At 39.0% G+C, this 24,315-nt stretch overlaps 1 long non-coding RNA gene across 2 annotated transcripts in view; it reads right to left on the reverse strand.

Annotated features, from left to right (window-relative positions):
- Positions 1–13,778: 13,778 nt before the first annotated feature.
- Positions 13,779–24,315, reverse strand: part of LOC131576067 (uncharacterized) — a 70,407-nt gene continuing 59,870 nt past the window's right edge. Inside the window, exons 2-5 of one of the 2 annotated variants that reach the window (XR_009276920.1) lie at positions 17,982–18,163; positions 16,937–17,047; positions 15,403–15,758; positions 13,779–14,344 (exon numbers count right to left, since the gene is read on the reverse strand). This is a non-coding gene — a long non-coding RNA (uncharacterized LOC131576067). Of the gene's footprint in view, positions 14,345–14,994; positions 15,759–16,936; positions 17,048–17,981; positions 18,164–24,315 lie in introns of those variants that run through there. The other variant, XR_009276919.1, reaches the window with a different exon arrangement.

The following is a 24,315-nucleotide window of genomic DNA, read 5'->3' on the forward strand; positions in this document are numbered from 1 at the left end:
TTTTTCCAGGAATAGAAAAGTTTGTCTAAAGCATTTTCAATTGCACCCCTCATTTCTTCTAGCTGGTTACACAGCTAGCCCAAAGGATTAGCAGGACACACTGGCAAATGGGTGATTTAAAACAGAGCAGATGAAAATTGGCCTACACTCAAAGTGGGCAACATTTCAAAGTCTAAGGACAAATGGGTGGTAGGCCCAAGGAGCCAATATGGAAGGTGACATGCTTTAATATCTTCATCAGCGAGCAGGAGATAAAAAATGAAAAAAGCTGGTGGCTGATGCCGAGCTATGGGGAAAACTTTCTGTGCTGAGGAGCTGCAGTGCCATGCAGAGGGGCTTCAACAAGCCAGAAGGCTGGACAGAGAGGAAACATGTTAACTTCAGCAAAATGCCAAGTACTGCCCCAGGGACAGAATCTTCTTGGTGGCAGTACAAATGGGACAGACTTTGTGGCTTGTAGCTCAGTGAGAGGGGCCTGGGCAGGGGGCATAGCCAGAAAGACAAGGGGCATACTGCTCCTACTCAGCTCTTGTGAGGCTGCATCTGGGTCCAGCTTGGAGCTCTCCAATAGGTGACATACACTTTCAACCTAGAAAGAATCCAGAGAAAGGTCATTCAGCTGGGGGCTGGAGCAGATTAAATCCAAAGAGAAGCTGTTGGAACATGTTTGCTCAGCCTGGAGGAGAGTATAGGAGAATTTAATTGCAGCCTCCTGCTATAGAAAAAGGACTTTGCATGAAGGTGGAGGCAAACTCTTTCTGGGGTGTTCAGCAAGAGACAGCAGTCACAACAAGTTGCAGCAAGACAAGATCTAATTGGACATAATAGGATAAAAATGTAGACTGAGAGTGATTAATCACTGAAAGAGGTTGTCCAGGGACATGGTGGAGTCTTGTCTTGGGAGATTTCGGAAACAAGATTGGACAAGGTCCTGGTTAACCTGCTTTAAATCTGGTTATTCTAACTTTGGTTTGGACAGTGTAATCTCTGTAGGCTTATTCCAACCTATCTCTTTGACACCAACTCATGAGTACCACCACCTCCAGAGGTTGGAGATGGTGTGTAGTCCCTCTGTCATGCCAAATGAAAGCACAAGAGAGAGCTGCCTTCTGGAGAGAGAGTGCAGCAGCAGCAGAATGCAGCAACACTTGTATAGAAGGGCTCTGGCCTAGCTGATCCTCTGCATCCACTCTGCTGCTTTAGATACTTCTAAACAGCATCAAACATTGTTGGAGTTTCTGCAGAGCAGAGCAGAATCTGTTATGCACAGGGGGAAACAGAGCCAGCACAGCAGTTTGCCCAGGAGACCTGCATTCTTTTATCCTGACCTGTTGTCACAAGCTTTGTTCCACAAACTCACTGATCTCTCTAGGAAGCCCCAATGAGACAGTTTTCACATTTACTCAGAGACCAGTCCAGTAAAGTCCAAGTCCTTTGGACAGTTTAATAAGATAAATATTTATTAATTTGAGTTACTATAATAGCAAAAGTGTTTACTGTCTGTGAGAATTGCTTCCTTTTGGTCTCCTCCCTGCAATTTTCTACAGCTGGAAGTTGTTCTTTCCTTCACATTGCCTGACTGCCCTCTGAACTCCCCCTCACCTCTCTCCATCCTTCCTGTGCAAGTAGCATTAGACTCTAATTTCTGTTGGTTTTCCACTCTGCTACTGCTTCACCCACTCTCTCAGCACAGCCAGCCTGGGAGAACACCCACCTGCCATTTTTATGGGTTTCACATGTATCTTTGATGCCCATAATTCCTGCTACCACTTTCTGCATAATTTTGCTTTGTCTGTTTCAATGGTATGTCAGACCAGGTGCTTGGATGCTCATGGGAATGGGTGTGGTGAATAAAATTTATAGCTTATGATAATGGAAACTTCTTAACAGCACTGAATATCCAGGGTTAGGTAAGTGCAAACTGCAGGAATTCACAGGACCAGGCAAGAATCCATGAGGGAGTAAAAGTAATGAGATATATTTGTATTTCCAAGCCATCCTTCCTTTGAGGCTGACCCCTGGCAGCCCCTGCTCTGGTGCACAGCAGCACAAACAGCTGTGGTGCACACTGTCCTGCAGCAGAATGAACAAAGCTTCTGCAAGCTGTAGCACGACACTCACAGGCACAGGAGGGCTTTCTCACTTCCCCATATTTTATACTCCTAAGACACAACCAAATGTTACTGGCTTTTACAATTATGGGGTTTTTGAAAGAAAAAGAAATAAACTATGGCTGATTACTCAACACCAAATTTGTGGAATTGTCTTTTTATTAGCCAAAGGTTAATAAAATCTCTATGAGAGCCCAAATTAATGCAGCCTGGTGTTTTAGAGCACCACAGCTGTGACTGCTATTGGGTGTTGGGGTAGGCATGAGTTGCAGATGAAGCTTTCTGCATAATGGAGACATTCAGAAATTTTCTCTTCTGATTTTCCTAACTCCATGAGTGTCATCTTAGGATCACACACACAGAGAGGATAAAGACCTAAACCTCATAGGAAATCTAACTAAACAAATGAAAGATGGAAAGTTGGAGCAGAGAGGTATATTTACTAGTTGAACAGATTTTTTTGCTTGGCCTTTTTTTTTTCCTTTTTAATGAACACATAAATTTAGGACACTTCATCCTACTTATTTCTGGGTAGCTGGACATTTTCAACACCCATAAGTTTACTCATTTTTGTCTACCACTCTACCATATTTGTAAGTAGCTACCAAAACTCAGGCATTTCATCTTGTAACCCCAGGTTTCCAGTGAAGATAGCTATATATAAATGCAATAGTTTAAAGTGCTTTATAAAGTCCATGAATGTTCTACTTTGGTTCTACTTTGCACCTATCAATCTGTCTGTTGTTATAATTAGAGCAACTTTTGAACAGTAAACCTCTAAAAACATCCATCTTGTAGGTTTTGAAATAAATACAATAGTATGTTAATAAACTCCAGGAAAAAAATCCTGCTCCTAGCTCCTACACATGTTCACAGTTATATTTTTAGGTTATATGTAATAGACAGTAATCTTTGTTTGGAAGCCAACACAGACTTCCCCAGTGAGCTGCAGGATACACATAAATAATCAGGGCTGGAGAAAGGTCATCACACGGCTAGAACTGGGGTTAGCAACAGCACTGAGCAAACCAATTGTTCAGAAAGCCTTAAGCAAAGCAAATCAAGCTAAGTGCAACATAACTGACTGCACTGAAAGCTGAACAGACTTACTCATAGGGATGAGCCAGCCTTGGACCTTAATGCTCAACAAATTTTATTAAGAATCGACAAGTTGTGAGAGCAGTTATGCAGTTAAGCTGTAGCTCAAGGGAATAAGTGTGCAAAAATAAGAAGAGAGGAATTTAATAAGGCACAAGGACCACCAGCTGAGCTTGCAAGAATCAAACAGTAAGAGCTTGGTCCCAAGGTCTCCTTGTTACTGCAGTAGGGAACATATTAGTGGTATATATTGACTTGCAATAAGAGATTCCTGGAAATGTTTCCCTTTTAACTTTTGCTACATACAATTTAGTTAACAGCAAATTGCATCTATTTCCCTTCAGAAAAATAAAATAGATTTTTTCAAGACTTACTTGCCCAAGAGTTCAATTTCTGTAACTGAAAATAGAGTTCTTTCATTTCAGTGTACTTGGGCACTGTCTCATGGTCATGATCTCATTTGTTTTGTTGGGCGGGATTCCCTGGACAAATTCACCTGCACTCACACCTAGGGACTCCCATGCTGCAAGCAAGAGCCTCTGCCTGAAAGGGGGAATTGTCTCATGGAAGGCACAGATATTTCCGTAAAGAATAAGCCCCTCACAGCAGCCCACAAATTGTGCCCAGAGTGTACGGCATGCTAAGAGTCACTGCTCAGCAGGAGGAAAGGTGGGAGAAGAGAAAGGAGGATTTTCAGAGGTGTTATACACTTTGCAACTGAATTGCTATATGCTTCAAACACAGCTTCACAACACTAATTAGGAAGCTAAGCCTTGGGATTTCCTGATAGATTTCTAAATATCTTAGAAAAACCCTTAGGAAGAACTGTGAGAGGCAGAAATTCCACAAATGGACTGTAACTAAACACTAAAGTTTTGAATATCACTCCAATCTGTCCACAAAGTCTGCTTTCTGTCTGAAATTTCTTCATTAAGTCCTATATGAAGGAAACCTATTTGCTTGGTTTTTTGCTTTTCTCTCAAAAGCTCACTGTAAACTAGATAACCCATTTTTCCCTGAGTTCCAAAGGCATTTTAAATTAATACTGCATAGTTAATCTTGTCTTAACATGCCTTTTGGTCAGTTTGTTTGGGGTTGGTTGTTTTTCTTTTGGTCTGGGAGATACATTTGATGGGATGCAACAGTTGTACAACCCTACTGATTAACTGATGTTACAAGAATGTTATGAAACAAGGTAATTGAAATTTTTAAAGGGCTTTACCGAATTTTAAATTGAACCCCCTTCAGTTTAAGTAAGAAAGAGTTATTAGGAGTAGAAAATGGAAGGACATCTGATGAAACAATGCATAGCAAAACTACAAAACAGAGGATCTATGTAAATTATAACTAGATGAACACTCATTTGTAGCTCGTTTAAGTGAATAAAGTGATTGAATACCATGTGCTGGAGCATGATCTCATTTACCCAAACTGTGCTTATGGGAGCTGAGTTACTCCTGATTTACACCAACACAAACAAGAACAGAATCAAGCCAGGCAAGAGCCCTAGGGGTACCCTTAGAATGAGAAGAAAAGGAAAGAGCTTCACACTAGATAAACCCACCAGCCCAGGGGATTCCTAGTTTTAACTACTTTTATATGACGGCTGCCAGTCCTCTGGCAAAACTGCCATTTGGTGTGTAGGAAACCTTCCGATCATGAAGAAGATTTTTCTTCCACAGAGAAAAAATTCAGTGTTTGGGAAGGAACAATGTCTAGGCAAGGTTAGAAAAAAATTATCTGGTAGAAACAATTCCGCCTTCCTCATCAAATGGATTCATTTCCACTATACCTGAAAGAAATATGTTTATTTTACTAACAAAGTAATATTTTCCTTACTCACTTGCAAGCTAGATGTTCTTTAAAGACATATCTGAAGCACAATGTGAACATTCTTTTACATCTCCAGCAACAATCCTAATGAGGCTTCACTTGCAGCCCGAGCAGCAGCTTCAAGAATTGTGATGGAATTACAGCACAGCTAGATAGGAAGAACATGATTGCACTTAAAGGACCGCTTGCAAATCTTGAACAAAAATTCAATCTGCACATCTCTGATGGAAAGGTTATTCAGAAATAGCCATTTATGCTGGAAAAATACTTTCTAGGGTAACTTCAGTGTGTATTCAATGTCATGCAGGACAGTAGCTATTGAGGAACTGTGAGAAACAGCAAGTCCAAAAGGAAATATTTGGACTTACAGCCCACACAGGTCCAGCTGGTTCCTGAACAGTTGTTTGACACAGATCTCATCGTGGCATTCAATCTGCAATTTTCAAGTGAGTATTCACTTAGTTGTTATCACCTGTAGCAACTACCTGCTTCTGATTACAACATTATATGGAAGAAAGTGTCCCTGTAGAGTCATCCTTGCTTTACAATCCAGAACTCCATTTTCAGCCTCAGACTACACTGCATACTACAAATATATCTGTTATGGTTTGCCAATCATGAAACCAGAAATCTTGGAAAAAGCCAAGTATTAAAGACAGATCTGAAAACACCTCTTCAAATATCCATATTTAGGGGATAATGGATTTTTATCCATTATTCTTCTTCAAAGGCTGACAAAAAAAATGAGACTATTTCAGATGCCTGACAACAGTTGTATATTACAATCTAATACTGCTCTCTGCAATATACTTGTTCATTGGATAGCTGTATGTGGCAGACAAAACTTTAGGACAATAGGTAGGAAAAAAAAAATTACTAATTCTGCCTACTGCACCTACAATTGATTTGAGTTCTTCTGCCAGAGAAGTCACCATCTGGGGAGGAATTCTTGAACAGGAAGAGAGTACCAGGAGCAGGGACCAAATGACTAGACTAAAACCAAAGCAGGATTCACTTTTCCATTATGGTAGTTTTAACATATTGCTTACACTAAAGTCTTCCAGGATAACACAGTGCAGTTTTCTTTATTAAAAAGAGTCTCTAGAGATCATACTTTGGGTGTTTTGTGGCTACCACGGTAGATGAGAACTGAATTCTATGTCATGTTTTTCTCTTTTAAGATCCTGATCAGCAAACACTTAAGATCACTAGCTTCAAACTGTCTGTCACTTGAGGGCTTCCTTTCCTTTGACATACAGCACTAATCTTTGGAGTATTTTGCTCTACATTTATTGGTTTTAAGAATAAATTTTAACCCTCTACATCATGCTTATAAAGAGATGGAAACATCTGAAGTCTGTTGCTTCTCACCACAGAAAGTGAGATATTGCCCAAAAACCCTTCCTGCTCGCTCAGTGCATTCCTGCTCATCACCTTCTGTATCCTTCTGTGTGTTATGGTACCATCTTCTCCTGCCTGGGGTGATTAAGAGATGACTACTTCTCATATTTAATTTTCTTATGTTCCTCAGCCATCAAATCTCTTCTTCATAGACCTGGAGAGCTTCTGCCAGACAGCTCATCAAGAAAGGCTTACTTTCACTTATATGCCACATTACCTTAGCCTTTCATTTGATTTTCCTGATATTCATTTGCTAGACTCACACTGTTGTATTTGAACTAAGGTGGCAGCAAAAAAGGGGGCTGATTCATATCTTGCTCCCTTTCTAATTTGCCAATGTCTTTATACTTTCCACCTTTCACTTTTCATGAAGACAGTTATTATCAGCCAAATTAAAATAAGGCCATAAGTCTTCCTTACGTATCTGACTTACAATTCGCAACAATCCTCCTTGTATCTGAGATGTCATACAGTGTGACTCTGATTACATTTGCACAGTTGTAAATATATTTTCTTAAATGAAGTTTTTCCTGACATAAACAGAAAGCCCTACAATTTCATAGCATAGATATTCACTTTATCTAAAATGGGGGTTTATTATTATTATTATTTTGTAAAAAGATGCTTTCATTCTGACCTACATAAGAATCTCTTTCTCTTCACTTCTCAAGACAACTATAAAAATGAGATTGTAACTCTCCTATGGAGAAGAGACTTGGACAAATCAATAATTTATGTTATGATTTTGAGAGACTTTCACCTTGAGGAAGTGCCAGTCCTATCGTAATTCTGTAGATTGTGTTTGAAAATGTTTTCCATTACTAATCGGGAGAACCTTTTTTTTTTTCTTATTATTTGTACAAGGCTCCTTTGATTTTCAGTATGTGACACTTCAGAATGAAAATGGTGTCTGCATTAATTAAAAAATGAAGAAGAGAACTCTTACTTTCCTTCTCCCTCACTTAAAATCCAAGTAAAATGCTGGCAGGCAACACTCAGCATGTAGTGTTCTACTTCCAACCATGAACCCCTTTTACAGATTTCTGTCATTTTAGCTGCTTCTGGCTAAAATCACTGGTTATAACAGTGACTTGGAAAGAAAAATGAGCAGAGAGTTAAGAGCAAAACAGGGGGTAGGTACATGTAGCAATTAAATAATTCTTCTGCAAATCTCAGGCAGAGAACATGTCAGTCATATCATTCCTAAATAAGGCCCTGGCAGTGCCAGGTTTATACTGAGGCCTTTGGAGGGAAAAAATCATGAGTTTATGCCCATGTAGCTTTCTTTTAAGCTCCACAGCTTACTAAAGAGCAGACTGCCACATCAACAGCTCACTTCCCCAAATCACCCACTGTTTGCAGAAATCCTCATCATGACTTGCAGCAGCACATTCTAGCCAAGGGCTTGCTTTGTCCACACAATCTCCTAGAGACTGGATAGTTAAAGGTCACCCATCCTTACTCATTGCACCATAAATCCAAAGCACTCACAGCAAGTGAGGCAGCCTGGATCTGCCCACACCAAGTGCACACACATGAGTTGCTGCAGTGGCACAGCCAACGGTGGGGCCAGGACCAGCCTCTTGGGACGAGTTCCACATTTCAGCCTCAGCCACTGCAGGCAGCAGTGACATTTCTGAACCAGACCTGGAAACAACACATGACCTTCCGGCCTTCAGGAAGTTGTGGGACTTGTGCCTGACTGCTCTATGCCAAGCAAATTAATTCCCTTACCTCTTTATAGCAAACCAATTTTAAGACATGACAAAGGGCTAACAAATCTGGAAGAATAGGAATTAAAGGGGGCGGGGGGGTGGGGGTGGAATTAAGGGAGAGTTCTTTGGGCTAGGATTTTGAGTGTTAGCACCAACTTCCAGTTCCAGCTGATATAGACTTTGTTTAAAATGAAGCACAACTGCAAATTTTTTACAGCTTTCTGGGATGAAATTACTTCCTTTGTGCAGATATTTGACTATCAGTTCAAACTCTTTCTCAAATTCACTGTTATCACTGGAAAAAAATCTGAGTTTCATGATGTTGTAAATATTCATCTATTTTGGTTCACAATTTGAAAAAAATACAAGCCCATATACTATTGAAAGCAAAAAGAAAACCCAACAAACCCATTTATTTTCCCAAACTTTCCAAGTCCTGATAAAGTCTTTATGTTGTGGTCTTACGTAACAGGGCATCACATCAAGCAAAGGACAAATCTAAAACAAACTCCAGAAACACAATTTTTCCTCAAAACAGAAGTTTTGAAGAATGGTTTTGAAGAATGGTGAAGAAGTTTGAAGAAAGTTTTGAAACAGCATGGTTTTATTCAAATATTCTCTTTTTCACACACTATTAAAGCCAATGTAGATAATGAATGAAATTATATGATGACAAAGAAGTTTGTGGTCCCTGTACAACTTAAGATTATTCAACCCTTATCTCAAGATAAAAAATAATAACTGTTGGGTTTTAAATAACATCAAAATTTGACCTAAACTCCCAATGGACATCGAGTCATACTAGGAAAGGAAACCCTACAACTTTTAAGGATTCAGATGTATAGAATGGGAACAATATAGCTTAGAGTCCCTCCTAACTCCTCATCTCCCTTATTCCCTCCCAATTCTCATATTAAATTTTTCCTTTTTTCCTTGCCTCTCCCACTGCTACAAAGCAGCTCAGATATCCACATATACACAGAGCATTCATGGCAACAACTCTATGATAAAACTGATTAACATGTAACATGATCTTAAAAAAATGCATGTGGACTATACAAAGGCATCAACTTAATGAGTATTTTCACTTTGTCCCTTTTTTTGCATTGAAAGGTCAGTTTAGCTAACAAACAGCATCAGAATAAATCACTTGTAAACCTAGATAATTTGTCTGGCTAAACAAGGAGAACTACTTGAAATTAAGCAAAGGAGTGGAATTCTCTTACCATAGGATGCTACAGGATGTGCTGTTTAAATATCAGGGCATCAAGGACATTTTGATATGTCATCTGAGGCCTTAAAAGAGTGGCATAAGAAATGAGCTTCCATCTTAGCAGTCACCTAGCAGAAATTTTTCAAGAATCTTTACTGCCTTTAGAAGATTGGTGTAGAAATTGTTAATTTTGATATCTGGAACTGAAATGTGACTATTTTGCAAAATGTAAAACCAAAAAAAGAGTGTCATCATTTATCATGCCTTTGTTATTTCACCTACCTGCTCATTATCAGAAGAGGAATTTTTAAAATCATAAAGAATCCTTAGAAGTCCTAAAGCATCCTTTGAGAGTGACAGAGATGGGTTTTTATTTGTGCAGTGGTGCATGATAGTGCATATAGGCAACCACGGGCATACCAGAACTACTCATTCAGACACATCACAAATGTCTGTGGATATTGTCTGTGAAGCACAACTTTAAAAAGTAAAACATAAAGGAGCTATTTACAATTCCAGTCAGTCTACTAAGATGAACAATAGATGTAAGTTGAGTACTTAGTCCAAAACTTCAGCATTTGCAAACAGGAGGTTTCAGAAGCCACACTCAGTGTAAAATCTGACATAAATTGCATCTACATGAAATTGTTCAAGTAATTTGGAATTGACACATTACTAGTAGTTCCCAGCCATGTTTGTTTGGAAACAATTAAACAAAACTTGTTTAAAAAATAATCTGTTGAGGCATTTTCCCCATCTCTTCCAACAAATAATTCAACTTCAGAAGTTTCACCACAGTTTTTATAATGTATGCTTTTTTTCACCTGGGTCATTTCTTACCCATGTGGAAGTTCTACTATCTCACTTTTTGCCTTCAACAGTTTGAAAACTAGAGAAATCATTAATATTAAGAAGAATGCCAAAGACGATAGTTTTCTCATCTTGTCTTTGTTTCTCTTTTCCTCTGGGCCACATAAGGATATTCAAGTCAGCAGAGACAGTGTTACTCTTTAAAAAACCTGCTGATTTAATATTTAGTAGGTGATGGATTCCACCTCAACAATCAGACTCGGGAATAAAAATAGTCTGAATCCCACTCGGTGCCATCCACAAATCCATAGATAGAAACCCAAAGTATTGTACAGCACAACATTTCCTGCTCAGTAAGCTTGAGACAAGCTGCTGTGATTCCCTATATATACACATATATTCTGAGCTGATGCCTGTCAAACCAGCCCCTGGTTAAGTGGCAAGCATAATATAGCTTCCTTTCCCTAGAGGTAACTGTCCTCATTACTGAGGCGAATGAACCCCTAGGTGTATAATAGAATCTTCTTTAAAATATTCATCATATGACAGCTGATATTTCAGCCATATTTTAGGAAACTTAGGACTCCACAGTCAATTAACCTAGTATTTTGCTCACCATCTAATTTATTTTTTTTTATCACAAATCATTAAAAATTTATATTAGTATGTAACTTGTTATTCTCCTGTTCAGGACTGAGTCAAACATGCAGACCAGGTTTTCTCTTACTTCAGCAATATCCATTAAAACATCTGGACTAGCAAAGCTGAAACTTTACACTTTCCCTCATCCGGAAAACATCAGCTTCTCCAAGGTGAGTCACATCATCCAGCACGGTTCTGTTTCCTTCACACTTCTCAGAATCAACACTTCAGGCTGTGAAAACCTCCCTCTGCCAGCAGGTCTCAGGAAGACCATGGGTAGGCAGGGGGAAATAACACAGAGGACAGAATACCAGAAATCAGCACAAAAAAATGTGTAGGGAGAGAACAAGACAAATAGAGCGGCAGGTTATTCACACCAAACATTTCCTTGTTCAAACATCAAACAATGCTGTTCTTTTTGACTCTCTCTCTCATTCTTACTTCTTTCTCCAAACAAACACTGCATTTTCCCTACCTACTCTTCCCATTATTTTCCCTACCTGTTCTTAATTACAGCCACAAACTTCAGAAGGTCCTATTCCACATGCCTTCCACTGTATTATCTCACAAGTGCCTCTGCCTCTTCACTTGAACTTTCCAACAGGTTTCCCTGTCCTGTTCCATGAGAGGCACATAAGGCAGGCACACAAATGAGCCCTGCCAGGGCAGGGGAGAGTGTCACTGACATGCAAGGCTGCTCAGGAAGTTTACACAGCACTTGCTCAAACTCTGCAAGCCTTCCTGACACCAGCTCAGCATTCCAGCACACCAGCATCATTTTTAAGTGATTTTTCATGTGATTAGCGCTGTCTCTCCATTCCCACATGCTACTCAGACATTAGTGGCAAAAAAAAAAAATTCTTACTCTCATCAGGACTTGTTTGTCATCAGAATCCCTCTTTAGTTTTAGTCATTTGCTTAGTTTTAGCCTACTTATCTCATTATGCTGGTCTAATTAAAATCATTTGCTGACAAATATTGTCAGTAATGTAACAGTTGGCTAAATTAACACTGGCTTAGCCCTAGCTTTGTTATCAGCTTAACTACACAGCACTGATTGATGAGCATTTTAAAGCAGGAATTCCTTTCTTCAGGTTAAATGCAGAGAAGGCAAAGCTGGAGATTTGAATGTGATACATCAACAAGTCTTATCAGAAGAAAGTCGGATATAATTGTGCAGAAGTCAAACCAAACTCACATCTCCACAACTTCCCTGCAAGCTTGGTCATAAAAACAAAGACGAATTTGGCCCAATCTGTTAAAACAGCAGGAGCAGAGCTTAATATCTTGTTCTAAAATTACTGTCACAAGAAGCATATCTTGTACTCTGATTCTTATTTACTTTTTTGGCATAAATTGAGTATTTCTAGACAACAATTATTCCTACAGACAAAACTTAATTGCAATATTCATCACCAAATATGTCTAAAGGATAGGGATGCTGTAGTATTTTACAGTGAAAACACATCCAATTTTAATGATGTTCAAAAGAAGAAATGTTTATTTATGGATTAAAGTACACAAAGATCTGCTGCTCACACTTTTTGAAATACTGACAGCTTTTTTCTTTTTTTTTTTCTTTTTTTTTTTGAGAGAAAGAGAGTGCAAGGGAAGGAAAGACTTCACATCTTATAAATAGTTGTGATGAGTGGATCAATGTTCCCAGCAGACGGGTAGAGAGCTCCTGGGTCTTTTGACATAAGTTGAGATCAGATGATATATAACTGAAATCTGAAGACAAAGTTGCCTCTAAGAGGTTGCATCTGGTGAAAGGGTAGAGATGTGCTGATAACCCATTACAGCTGCAGGGGGATGTCTCAACATGTCCTGAGAAAGACTGCATATTTCTGTTTGGGGCTGAGGTTTACTGCTGTTCAAATTAAGTGACATCGTATTAACACTCCTAAAGAACAAAAAAGGTAGAATCCAAACCAGAACAATAGAAGAGTGTTTTCTATTTAGTAGGTTCTTATGGGGGGGGGAAAAAAAAGCATAACTACATATCTAGGATTGGCTCCTCTACTGAAAACCTAAATTGAAAATAACGTTAAGAGAAGATGCAAAGGTTCCAGAGAGATATATAAATATAACAGAACCATGAAAAAAAATACAGAGAAAAATCCAGGTTTTGGATAAAATTTTCAGAACATCCTTTCACAGTTCAGGATTTTGCAAGTGCCATCTATTGAATGAGAGCTGCTGCTGTTGATCTTCAGAATGATCCATTAGATGAGGGTGCACAGAGATATTACAGGGGGAATACCAACCTCCCAGAGATACAGATTGAGCCTGCTTGGAATCAGATATTTGGAAAGAAACTGTGGCTGTGCATAGACTTGACAGTGCTCCAGAGAACCCAGCTTTGCACAGGTTCTAGCAAGTTAACTTGCACAAGAAATGCAATGCCAACTGTTTAAAAAAATATAATTTGGCTTGGGGAGGGGAGTAAGTGAGAAAAGGGAAATATGACAGGTAATCCTTTTGCTCTGAAAACTGCTATCAATGACCTGCTGTTGAACCATCCAAGGACAAGAAAATATACAATCTGCTGCCATTATTACAGTCCAGTTCTCTATGGATTCAATCACAGGAAAAGAGTAAGTCCAGAGTTAGGTCTCAGCTTACACTGCATGGGCTGAAAAAGAAAAACAGACAATTTTTGCTAAGCCAGCTAATAACATGCTGCTGCTCTAACATTCTGCCTCAGGCCATGCAGCCTCAGCTACACCATCTGCCCTGGAAAGACTCCAGGGAGGAAAGAGCAGCTGAGAGTGCAACAAGTTGAGGATCCAGTATAACCATGACTGTTCTCTGCTATGAGTTCACCTGAAACCTCACCTCTCCAGTTCCTGTTTCTTGTTCTCAGATACCTACTTTGTTAAATTATTTTTGATGTGTCCTCCTCTATCCAGATGTCTTAAATACTCATTTCTCACTAAGTGCTGGTTTCATGTGCCTTTCCAGTGTGTAACCTTCTCCCTGAATTCACGAGGCACAGCATCCTGGTGAAATGCCACTTACAATGGAGGCATCAGCACCAGGAATAAAACACAAGTTGAGATTGTTTTTAAGAGCAGTAAAACCCCTTCCAAAATCTTGCGACATCAGTTATCAGAAACAAAGTTAAAATGCTTTTCCTGTTTTCACCAGCAACATTCCCATTGATTTTAACACTGCAGGATGTGCCCCTGTGCACTGAAACAAATCACCTGTATGTGAATGAGGTCAGGATGAAGCAGCCTCCAGCAAAGCAATTTCTTCTCTTTTGATTCTGAGGAGTAATAGTAAAAAGATCTGTCCCTTCAATCTGTGCCTCAACCAAGTCACCCACAAATAGATGCAGCATTCTGGATCACACTCTTTTGTTTCCCATCCCTTGACATCTTACCATTTTGTTTATACATGTCCTTTTCACTCCTGACATGCAAAAGTTACCAGCTTTATATGCGGCCATAATGTAAAGATGTGTGAGCTTTCTGAAGGTAGACAGGGCTAGCCAAGGAGTGAAATCCAATGGTTTCCTAGGGCAAAGAACAAGGCAGTATGAATCACCTGCAAACTTAATGTGAAAGCTCCATTTTGGATAACAAACTGGGGAGCAGACTGGGGATGTCTAAGTGCAAATCTACAAATTCAGGTGGAGAACACGACTAGTGTGCTGGCAGTCCAACACACGCCCCCTTTGAAACTCTCATTCACAAGAGAGAAAGAATAACTCATGAGCTGCCCTGCCTCAACCTGCACAGCAGAGGAGCTGTGGCTGTTCCCTTATTACACACTGTACACCCTAACACCACTTCTACCAACTTCAGAGACAGCAATTCCATGCCTCTGTGGAGGCCTCCATGGGGATCTCCACATCAGGCCAGAAAATGCTCCTGGCAGTGCAGAGACTGTTGTCCTAAAACTCCTCCATGCTTCCCAGCTGTACACAGTTCCATGTGACAGGGATGGATCCTGAGGACTGAGTGCACACCTGAAACATTTTCTACTGTCTTCATGACATCAATGTCAAATCACATTGCACTGAGAAAGAGCAGGATAGGAACCTTGCATGGCATCACATGAGCTGCTGAATGGAAAATGTACATAACCTGGAAACTGGCTTCAAAACTCATTTTAAAAAGAGACTTTGGAAAAACCTGACATTGTTTTCATCTTTACAGATGGATTAAAGAAGACACCTGAAAATAATTTAGAAAGCTGCTTATATTTTTTATATATATACACATCACTTTCTGCTTTTCAATACCCAAATCCTGATTATTTCTACTGGTCTTACTGCTCTGCAGGCAAGCACTGCTTCTCTGCTGCTAGCTCATCACATCCCCATGGTGAATGCAGGATCTGTTCTTACATGTTGAGAACTAGCACAGAGGAGACTTTAATGATCAGAAAAGTACATATTACATAGGCAATTGCAAACATTTCAGTTCTTGGGATTTTTAAGGAAGTTGCTTCTTTACTACAGTTACATGGAATGTTTTCTGAAATACTCCCATGTATATTTGAGTCTGTCCTTGGGATCTGGATGGATTACAAAATCTGACTTGTAATGGTTTATATTATCAGGGCTTACCACTGCCAAATCCATGTCCTCTGACATCCCATCATCCTGATGATAGAATCCCATCATCAGTTCAGGGAGTATGAAGTGATACCCAGCAGCCTAGGAAAGGATACAGATGTTCAAACACTACAGGAGACAAAGTCAAATTTCCTAGGCCAGAGAAGAATGTGGGGAGAAATGAAGTAGAAGGAATGAGCAAAATGTCCTCTTTCAGCACGCCCATGTGGGCATGGGCACATCTCTCCACTCAGTCAGTTTGCAGACTGAAGCCACTGTGATCTTTCTGCTCCTGGAGCATTGCACACTCAGCTTCACATGACCTCTGTCAACGAACATCAAACATGCTGTGAGGTTCAGAAAGGTATCTGTAGGGAAAAGGAAAAAAAGGAAATGCAGTATAAAAGTATTCTCTCAGGACAGAACAGGTCAGAAGAGTAGAGGATGCAGATCCAGACATCCACTGGCAGTTCTTACCCAGTGGTATCTATCCCCTGAGTGTCCTTTGGCAGATTCTGCTGAAGTGACCCATTTGTTGCAGCCCATATCCAGGGAGCATGAGCTGTGCCACCACACCAGCTGGCATGGTTTCAGATGTGTCACAGAGCAGAAGAGTGAACCAAACAGGGACACAATTTTTGTTCCTTAAAGGGAGAATTGGGAAAAGCTACCTGTAATGACTCTGTCCTTAGCATAAATTGAGGTGTTTATAAGGCCTTTGCTCTCCATAAACAAATTTGGAGGGAGAAAGTTATTAGTTTGGCACATTTTGCCAGCTGTGTGACCTATTTATACTCCACTGTATTTTCACAAGTGCAATGTGCAAAAGGCAAACATCTGCCCATCTGAACAGAGACAGTAAGACAGAGATGTCCTGTGACACCACAGGGTACTCGTAAAAACCTCCAAGGAGGTTCAGAGGCTGTAAGGAGGAGGAGATCCCCTGCTCACAGCAGGCCTGCTTTCCTCTCCTGGATCATACCAGAGCACTGCACACTGTGTCTATGGCTTTCCATGCATGGAAAAAACAATGCCAAGGAATCTTTTAGATAACAGTCTTACCAAGTGTAGTCAAGAGTTTAATGAAGGCAGCTTTCACAAATCAAGTGAAGAGCTCTGGACACAATCCAGAAGAGGATGTTGGGAAGTAAATTACTGCACTGACAATACATTGGTTTCCTATGTCTAAATTTTAAAGTATTCAATTGTACTTTGTGGCTATTTCCCTCTGTAACAGCCAAGAAAGTTGAAGGGACTCTGCCCAGAAATGAATAATAGTTGCTTTACAATGGGTATCTGAAACTTCCATTTCCCGTATTTCCATCCTTACAATTGAGATTCGCAGTCCCAAATCCTTCCATTAAATTACTGACCAAAATAATGCCATTGCAATTAGTACAATCAGTGGAACAAATTTTAGATTCTGTGCAAGTTTAGATGCAATCAAAAAAGTACATTTATTAGTATGGAGCAGATGCTTTTTAGCTTATCTAGTCATCTTAAATATCCAGCATTGATCAACTACCTATATTTTTTAAAAAATTACCCATGACACAGATGGTAGTATCCAGATTATGGCAGCCACCAAAATTTGTGGTCCAGGTTTCCATGTTCTTGCAGCTGGAGATCAATATGGCCACCCAGACAGAGCAAAAATCTGCACAGAACACAACCACAGCATCAGGCCAGGCTGGATGGGGCTTTGAGCAACCTGATGTAGAGGAATAAGTCCCTGCCCACGGCAGGGAGTGTGGAACTAGATAATCTTTAAGGTCTCTTTCCACCCAAATTGTTCTATGATTCTATTATTCTACCAGTAACCTTTTCTTTTCTTAGATGACCTTTTATGTCTGTCTATTCCTTTAATATCTACTGCTTTTAAGGACCAATTTTATTCTACTTTAAGGAAAAACTATTCTTTTCCCTAATGGGAATAATCTGTAGCAACCACTAGTCAACTTTTCCAAGAGATGCCCATTCAAAGGCATGTTCCAGAGACCCACATTAATTGCATGAAAAAATATGCTCTGGCATATTGCAAGTGCACTGAATGCTTGACATTTTTATGATTATGCTAATGTTGTGACATTTGATGGGCTTGATTTTGAAAAAAAACTCATGCAATTAAGTTCTCTGAAAGAAAAGCAGAAAGAAACAGATCAATCACTGAGAAGGCAGAAAGAATGAAAACTGCTTCTACCAGCTTTAGAAACAAATGCCTGCTAGTCAATGGCAAACATTTGAACTAGATATTTCAGATTTGTCAGTTTTACTGTGAAAGTAAAGAGCACTTGTAGGATGACTTTCAATTTTTAGCACAAGCAGTGGCTTCACTTTCACCTCTCCCTCTGCCTTTGAAGTATAATAGCATTTGTCATGAAATTACTCTATCACTGAATTACAACTCTTACAAAAATATTACTTCCATGTAGACAATTGCAAAATATGCATAACCCAATTAGATCACAGAACCTTGCTTTTAACTTTTTGCCCTCTTAAAACACTGCATCAGTTATATCCCAAATTAAAGTAGGAGAGAGATAAGATTTATAATTGCCAATATAAATAATTTAATAATTCCTCTCACTCACCTAAAAACCTGAAGATTAACAGGAAGAACCAGAGAACAGAAAGATGCTCTACTAGAACAGCAGTGTTTGATGGCAGGAAGGCTATGTGAATCCAAGCTATGAAGTCAAGAAGAAACACAGAAGAGCAGCAGACAGTGGAGGAGAGCCACAGCAGGATCCAACTGTTTATTTTTGGTACAAAACTACAGAAAACATAAGAAATGGCTACAGGTTAATTAAGCAACCTGAATTAACTTAGTAACTTTGGAAGCAAATTCAAAGCACATTCATTACCTCAGGTACTGTATACATTTAATCTCTTGTTAAAGACAAGTACTACTCAGTTTGAGTCTAAAAATAAATCTAACTTAATGGATATTTACTATTGGTGAAATCAAGAATCAGCTTAACTCCAAGAAATTCAATTCCTTACATAATACATAATCAAGGCAAAAACAGCAAGCTTAGGAAACTGCAGAAAGAGACTACAAAAAGGGATTTGATCAAGAAAATTTCATTCGTGGTCAATTTTTGGCAAATCCTGAGTTAAACTCTGAAAAGGAAGTTATAGAGAGGACCAAGGTAGAAAACTGTAGGAGCAGTTTCAACTCTTTTCCCTTAGACGGTGCAAGATAACAAATTTAAGTGAAAGAATTGGTCTGAAATTGAAGGGAAGAAATAAAATGGATTTTCAAAATCAAAAGGAATGAACCAGCAAAACTCAAAGTCTAAGAAAATAATATCTTCAGCAACACTCAAAGACTCCTACATTTTTTCTGTTCTTAATAAAATGTGTACACCTGAACTTCATCCATGTTCTCAATATTTGGCTTTTTTCAGATACATACACTCTGGGATTAATAATGTAGAGCCACTTGATTTATAGGAAGATCTCATATGATTGGCATGGCAACAGATGTGGCATTTCTCAAACAGAACTGACATCTTGTGGGTCCCTCTTTTGCCACCCCTCCAGTATGACATGAAACTTTCCTGAGTTACTTTCCATAAGCATAAAAGTAAACCCAAAGCTTCCTTCTCTTGGGATGTTTTATCTTGGAGAGATCTCAATATCCCAAGTAGTTCTTTCCTTGGTCATAGTCTCTAACAGACACTTCCTGCTTTTGCTGACTGCAATGTCTTTGAGAAAGTTGCCTGGCCAGCGGTGGTCAGAAGGGAAACAAAATCTGGAGGGACAGAGTGTTTATTCCTACTGAACTAGGTTCTTTAGGTAGGTCTATGCCAACATCTGAACCCAACCACAAACACACTGCCCACTAAGTTATGCCCTTAGCAGAGGTACACCCCAAAATCTTAAGATTTTAACTATGACAATTAACTTTTCAGTGCAGACCAGGGTTTCAGCTACATGACTACAAACCAGACCAAACATACTACAGTCTATTTTATCCAGCTGGGACAAAACTGTGATTATTTTGGGTAGATTTCATCTGATTATAATCCCCTAGAGTGTAGATGTTTATATCTGAGCTAGTTAATTTAGGTTGTTTGGGGATTTTAAGTTAAAGAAGAAAAACAAGTGTTTAAAGATGATTCATCTGACCTATTTTTGCTGATCTACACTGCAATGGCATCAATCACACCTTAAACTTTGTTAAATCAAATGACTCAATCTCTGACATGATAAACAGAACATAATTATTGGCATAGAAATTTTGAACAAAATGCAATCTTCTGCTGACAATGGAGACAAGAAACTGCAGCCTACTAGACTCAGTACACCTAAATTCTTCTTCTCCTAGCACTCCACATATACCCTACAATGAAGCTACTTTGTTTTCCACCAGTAAAGAAGACCTTTGGCTTTTTCCATCTTAGATTTGCTATCTGATTTGTGTAATGCAGAGAAGTAAAATTATATTTAGCATGAATTTTTTTTGCAACCTTCGTGAATCCAAATCAGAAATGGAATTGTGCCTAAGGCATTCACTCTTGAACATCTGGATGTTCTAGGTTCTACTAGATACAGAAAAATGCCATATCTGAATTTTGGTTTGAATTAATTTTCCTAGCCAAGCTCTACTTGTAGAAATAAACAGGGTTTAGCATAGTAGAATATCAGACTTTAAATGCACCATAAACTGATGCAGTTTTTTATAAACCCAAACCTGATTAATTAGGGTTTTAAAAAAAAACATGCTCATTATAATTAAATTTAATGACAATATCCATGGCTTTAAATTAAGGTTCAATCAGAATTAAAACAGCTTCTGCTAAATTAAGTTATTTTAAAATACAAGCTGAACTAAATTAGGAAAGCATGTAAAAATACAAAAAGAAAAAACCCAAGCTCACAGATATGTATCTTTTCTTTATCAAATGGTGTTGTGGAAATTAATTAATGAACTAGCCATAACTGTAACAGTAAGGTCAAAGTAAAATGTAAAATAAGATTAATACTTTCCAGACTTTCCAAGATTTTGGTTACTTTTGCATTGCCAGTTCTCTTATTTCAAAGTGCTGAATTCACAACCATGAAAACTTACAGGTGGGATTACCCAGCATCTCTGAATATCAGGTTCAGAGCACCACACCTTCTTTCAAATTTAGAAACTTCTTTTGACAGTATTTGCTGATGTATGTGCTATACTGTCAAACTCCTTAAACCACTCACAAGTCATTCCTGAGACCAAAAAGATCAAACCTCAGTTCCACTGAATGCTGAGGGAGTCCTGACACTAATTGTAATAAGTAAAAATTACCCCCTGTAGAAAGAAGTGGAGAAGGTGTATATTAAGTTATTTGTTGGATTTCTTATAAGGAGTCTGTGTTACCTTTGAGTCATTCTATAATAAATACCATATCATTGCTCAATTGTATGGAAATGGTGATTAGTGGTTCTGCAAATGTTTTGTTTGGGATTTGCATTTTCTCATCAAAGGATACGTCTCTGCCTTCATATGCTGTCAGCCTCTTTCAGATGAGACAGCTCAGCACAAAGATCCCTCAAATATATCAGGAAGAAAAGAAAATACATTAAACCACAAAGAAATGTACAAGTGACACACAGAGACTCTGAGTTCAACCACAAGGGCTTGGAAATTAAGGGAGTTGTGGCAAAATATTTTGGGTTGACTAAAATACCATGCCCTGAAATTTAAGCTACTTGTTTGAAAAAGAAATTTCAGAGACTAAGGCAGAATGAAAAGCAGCAGGGGATTTCAGCTTCTGCTCCCAATTTCTGGCTTCAAAATCTTTTTACTTTATTTTACAAGTGAAACTTTGGGGGATATGTATATTATAAACAGCTGACAAATACATGCACTGTAGACCTTCAGCCATGAGGGAGTGGTTAGTAATGAGGAAGAGATAATAGTGTGGAGCCACCAACCACTTCAGAGCTCCTGAGATATCCCTGGTTTTAATAGGTCTCTCCCACCATACCATGTGGTCAAGGAGTTCCAAACTCGTTTGCATTGTGATGATAATGTTGGACAGAATTTGCTGTATCCAAAACCAAAAGACAGTTCTTTGGTGTTATTGATTTTGTTAAGAAGGATGGAACATTTTGTTAAGATGCTCACACGTACTTACTGCTGGCTATCACTATAATGCTATGATAAGAAATATCCATTTATAACACTTCTTAGCCTTGTTGGAACATAAAGAAATTCTGCTTTTCCTTCAGCATGTCTAAAACTGTAAACCTGCAGTAACTAATCACATCCCTCATACACGCATTTAATCGAACTACTTCAAATGTGTTGTGTAGCCAGTATGATCATAACAAAATCTTGAAATTAATGAACCTTAACTGCCTTTAATTCTAAATGGGAACCACTACAAGTGTGAACTAGCCCTGCAGTTGAAGAAGCAGGTGTCCATACAGAGTAGAAAGAGGACTGAGCCACAGACTCTAGTTATGGGACACTCCTGATGTGAAAAAGTTCATTTAGAGCCTGCTGCTTACTTAGGCATGCGGTATAGCAACATATAAAAACATGCTGTTTTATCTTTGTCAAGTCTTCAGTTTTGTGAATTATGATGGATAAAAAACTTTAAAGAATCTAACAATTAAACTAGTTTATTGATTGTTTTTTTCTGTAAAAGGATTTTCTTGACTGCTCTCTCTAGATGATGCTATCCTACACACAAAATATAATATAAGCAATCATTGTGTTTCTTACAATGCTCTTTAAAGATGAAGGACTAGTGAATAGAACATTGACTTTTCTAGTACCAGTCAAAGTCTGAGAACACCAAAAGACATATCATTTGGAACTAAATGAGATGTAAATTTACAGTTTTAGGATACCTGTCCATTAGGTGTGAGGTGAACTCATTCCACACAAATCTGATGTAATAACAGACAGACTAAAACTAGCAGCCTCACAGCCACACAATGCATATTCTTCTACTTAAGGTTTGCATTTCCACTCAAGACTTGGGCAACTGTTCTATTTCACATGATAAATAAGTGGCTGCTCAAACAGTATACTCTTCATATATAGCCTATCTCTTGATATAGCCTTCATCTGATCTGTCACTGGATTCACTGCCCATGAAAGTCTGGAAAAGAAATACAGCACTCATTTAGAAGCACAGAATGGCTGAGGTTGGAAGGAACCTCTTTAGTTATCCAGTCTAACCCCACTGCTAAAGCAGGGTCACCTACAAACAGCTGCCAAGACCCATGACTAGACAGTTTTATATCTTCACGGAGGGAGACTACACATGTTCTCTGAACACCCTGTGCCAGTGCTCAGCCACCTGCAAAGTGAGTAAGTGTTTCCTTGTGCTCAGAAGGAAACTCCTGCTTCAGATGGAGCCCATTCCATCTTGTCTTGTTGTTGGGCACCACCAAAAAGAGACTAACAAAATCCTCTTTGCACCTTCCCTTTATAGATTTGCTTATGTGGATAAGAGCCTCCCTGAACCTTCCATTTTCTAGGCTAAACCCTTCCAGCTCCATCAGTCTTTCCTCACAGGAGAGATGCTCAAGTCCCTTAATCATCTTCATGGCCCTTCAGAGGACTCTCTAATATGTCCAAGTGTCACTTGTGCTTGTGAGGCCAGAACTGGACACAGCACTCTACAGTGGCCTCACCAGTAATTCAGAAATGGGAAGGATCTCCTACCTTGACTAGAACATTCCTTGACTGGTAACATTTCTCCAGTATGGGCCAGGATGCATTTAGCCTTTGCTGCAAGGGCACGTTTGTGGCTCATGACAACTTGGCATTCACCAGGACAGAAGGTTGTTTTCTGCAAAGCTTCTTTCCATCCAGTTAGGCCCCTGCCTGTGCTGGTGCATGGGGTTGTTCCTCTGAAGGTGCTGGGCCTGTCATTTCTCCTTGTCCACCTCTGTAAGGTTCTTGTCAGCCCATTTCTCCAGCCTATCCAGATCCCTGAGGATGGCAGCACCACCCTTTGTAGTATCTACCAGAAGATAATCTTGTACCCGAAGTGTAGAACTTGGGACTGACTCCTCATCATTTTTTCCAGCATCCACAGCTACAAAGCCTCTTCAGTGAGTTACCAGACCTTTCCTTCTTGGGGGAAGTAAGGGATTCCCAGGTTCCCCAGATACAGCCACTGTGCTCACTCCAACAGCACAAGGGACAGCTGTATCTTACAGATAACCTTTTAATTAGACAAATTACATTCCTCATTAGAAGGCCATAGTTAAGGCACTGAAGTAAAAAAGGACTGTGCCTCACATTGACACATTGACAGCGATTTGTGTTCTGTCAAAACAAGCATCATAAAGACAGATTCTTTCTCTTGAGTATTTTAAAAATACTTTAACAGCAGTTTCTTAACAGAAAGCATAAAGCAATATTTGAACGGGGTGGGGGAGGTGAGAAATGGTAGATTTATAAGAAAAACAAGGAGATTTTTTTCCTATAGAAAAAGTGTCACATGGTTCAAATAATTTAAAATATGAAATTTATTGCCTGATTGAAATTTGCTATAAAACTGGTATTCCAGGGAACTGACTAAATCCCTTGTCAAATGGTAACTTATAAAAAAAGGGAAATCATTTATTTTTGCTAGAAAACAAATAAAAAGAAAGTTGGTTAATACTACTCTGAGGCTTACTCCACCTCTTCTTTATAGTTTTTAATTAAGTCCTATTAACTTACAATCAAATCTTGAGTTATATTTAAATTTATTGAATTCAGGAATTATTCCAACAGCACCAGACTAATGAGAGAATAAGGCGATAAGAGTTGTTTGTATAAATATTGTCATGCCTCTACATACCAACTTTTTCTTCAGTTTTTAACGTTATTACATTTAAGTGTGAGGGCTCATGTAGGCTGCATATTCCTCACTCATCAGTCCCACTTTACAAAACATGTGTTTAATGAGGCTGTGATCAAAATCAATT

The sequence above is a fragment of the Poecile atricapillus genome, chromosome 2 (genome assembly GCF_030490865.1).
Source record: "Poecile atricapillus isolate bPoeAtr1 chromosome 2, bPoeAtr1.hap1, whole genome shotgun sequence".
NCBI classification, from domain to species: Eukaryota; Metazoa; Chordata; class Aves; order Passeriformes; family Paridae; genus Poecile; species Poecile atricapillus.